Source organism: Laccaria bicolor, genomic scaffold, assembly GCF_000143565.1.
Source record: "Laccaria bicolor S238N-H82 LACBIscaffold_89 genomic scaffold, whole genome shotgun sequence".
Taxonomy (NCBI): domain Eukaryota; kingdom Fungi; phylum Basidiomycota; class Agaricomycetes; order Agaricales; family Hydnangiaceae; genus Laccaria; species Laccaria bicolor.
In genome coordinates, this window is record NW_001889960.1 from 11,582 (window position 1) to 14,979 (window position 3,398).

Sequence of the window (3,398 nt, forward strand, 5' to 3'; positions counted from 1 at the left end):
TTATAGCCACAACTCTCAACTTCCGTGAAGGTCATCTCACCTTTGTGCGTGTATCTGTCAGACTCCCTATGGCTGTCCCACTACCTGAGGATAACTGCTACTAGTAGTGCTCCACAAGGGTAGGAACATGATTTGATTGTCTTTTCAGTGTTTTTTAGATGTATGGATGCATAAATGTTTGTTGGTAATTCATCGACATGTGGTATTGGTTCAAATACTTCTTTGAATTCTGTTTTCATTTTATTCTTGAGTGTGGACAAAGTTTCTTTGCATGCAAGGATTTCAATCCATTCACAAACTGCAGCAGCCACATTAAAATTTTCGATTATTTCTGGTTGCAACTTTGGATTTTTGAATTGGTCATTGCAGACTAATAATAATTCTGCCAGTAGCAGTTTTTTATCTGCTTTTGTTTCCCTTAGTTGTTCCTTTAAACGAGGTTTAGGGGGTGGTGGAGGTGTGATTAACAGAGGGTTCAACAAGTCATAATTGGCACATTTATCTATACAGGTGCAATCGGTGTGGTCTACAATGATGGTATTGTGTATCAAGAACAGGAGTCTGAGAATCAAGGGCATGCAAAGGTTTGGTGCAATCAAAGCTTTTACTGATTTTGAAGTCCATGCGGCATCTAAAGATGTAACAGAGAGTTTGAAGTATTCATACAATTTGGTAGCAGAGTTTTGTCCATTCTTCAAAGCAACATCAATGAGTTCCGGTTCCTTGAGACAACATATCTTCAGACTTAATTTAGCGACAAGTTCGGGACAGGTGAGGACCATGTGTGCTCCATTATCTATAAGTGTGCATGTTTTTACTGGAAAATCAGACATCAGTCTGTGAATTTGGCAATGCCAAATAAGATGCTTGGACTTGACAGGCACACTTACATCACAGACGGAGAGGTCTTTTCCTCTGGAGAATCTGATTCATAGTCACTGATGCCAGGTAAGACAGTAGCAACAGTACTCAGTTCATCGTTGTCTTCCACTAGTGGGTGCCACCTTTATCATATAAATAAGGTAACTGCCTATAGCTCCCTGTGTATAAGTCCACAGTCTTTATAATAGGAATCATTCCAGTTACCATGCCTTTTCATTAGGCAATTTTCATTAGATACCTGGGTGATATCATTGTGATTTTCATTAGATACCTGGGTGATATCATTGCGACTTTCATTAGCCACTTGGGCAATATCATTGCAATTTTCATTAGGTGCCTGTGTGATACCATTGCAACTTTCATTAGCTACATGAGCAATATCATTGTGATTTGTCAATTAAAAGCCTGTGCATTTCATTGTGATTTTTCAAATGTAGCCCTGGGTATTTCATTGTGATTTTCAATAGATACCCTGGGTATTTCATTGTGATGTTCAATTGAAAGCCTGCGCATTTCATTGTGATTTTTCAAATGTAGCCCTGGGTATTTCATTGTGATTTTCAAATGAATCCCTGGGCATTTCATAGTGATTTTTCAATTGAATCCCTGGGCAGTTCATTTCATAGCCTGTGCATTTTATTGTGATTTGTCAAATGTAGCCCTGGGTATTTCATTGTGATTTTTCAATGGATACCCAGCACATGAATGCTTGGCACTTTCAATGGATATTTCTAAAAATAGCTAGAAAATGAGAAGAAAAAATAGAAAAAAAAATAGGAATGGTGTATAGGATGTCAGGTACTGCTTTCAGGGTCCACTGTATGTATCCAAAATTGGATATGACAAAAAAGTATGAGAAATCAAGGAAAGAATGATGATACATATCAGGGTCCATGTAATGGGCTTCCTGGGAGGGTGGTCACATGACCAATTGAAATGGTCAAAAAAGGAAAGTTGTAGCCATGCAATGTATCTTTCAGATCTGTTTGAATTATGTCACAGAGAGCTCCCATTGTGGAGATATGAGGTTAAAGACTTTTCACACTGCCAGCTTTTTTTTTTTTTTTTTTTTGCATTTTTCTCCATGAAAAAGCATCAAACAACATAATTTCAACACATTTAGAAAGCTAAGAGAAGGGGCCATAACTATTGTATTGTGGGAAATTTGACCCAAAAAGGAAGGTTCATACCCTAAAAGGGAAACCTACATTGAGAGACTACAAAAGATTACAGATTGACTACAAAGTTTACTAATAGACTACAAAAAATGAAAAAAAGTCAGACATAGTCTACAAAGTTTACTGATAGACTAAAAAGACTACAAAAGTCGGACATAGACTACAAAGTTCAGACATGGACTACAAATTGTACTGATAGAATACAAAAGACTACAAAAGTCAGACATAGTCTACAAAGTTTACTGATAGACTAAAAAAAGACTACAAAAGTCGGACATAGACTACAAAATTTTACTGATACCCTTGATTACAGTTATAGACATCTGTTTATTGTCTGTCCATCCACTAAAAAGTTAGTAGCATCCACTTTTTCATTACAAAAGTTGGTAGTGTCCGCTTTTTAGGACTACAAAAGTTTGTAGTCCGCTTTTTTGACATTTGGGTTGGAGTGTCCTTGACTATGTAAAGGTTCATGGAGATATTGTTGTAGGGTTGAGCTGAGTTGACTTTGTATTTGAAAAATCACAATGAAATGCCCAGGGATTCATTTGAAAATCACAATGAAATACCCAGGGCTACATTTGAAAAATCACAATGAAATGTGCAGGCTTTCAATTGAACATCGCAATGAAATACCCATGGCTACATTTGAAAAATCACAATGAAATGCACAGGCTTTTAATTGACAAATCACAATGATATTGCTCATGTAGCTAATGAAAGTTGCAATGATATCACACAGGCACCTAATGAAAATTGCAATGATATCACCCAGGTAGCTGATGAAAATTGCAATGATATCGCCCAAGTGGCTAATGAAAGTCACAATGATATCACCCAGGTATCTAATGAAAATCACAATGATATGGGCCAGATAAATAATGAAAATCACAATGATATCACCCAGGTATCTAATGAAAATTGCCTAATGAAAAGGCATGGTAACTGGAATGATTCCTATCATAAAGACTGTGGACTTATACACAGGGAGCTATAGGCAGTTACCTTATTTATATGATAAAAGTGGTACCCACCAGTCCGTTTTCATCAGAAGACGGAGCCGTTGCAGCAACAGCCTTAGGAGCTGACTTCAAAGATGTGGTTGCGGTGGCACCTGATTTTCCCTTTTTTGTGTTATTTGCAGCCAAAGCCGCTAAAGTGTGTGCGGTAGTTAAGGTCTTATAATCTTTTCCATGAGGGAAACCTGAAGGGCAATTGCAAGATCTATGATCAACATAAAATTTCCTGCACTTTGTGCAGCTGTTGTGTTCATTCAAGAGGGTGTGTTCAGAGTCAAGTAGGATAGGGAGTGGAACATAGGTGGAGCTAGACATCAAG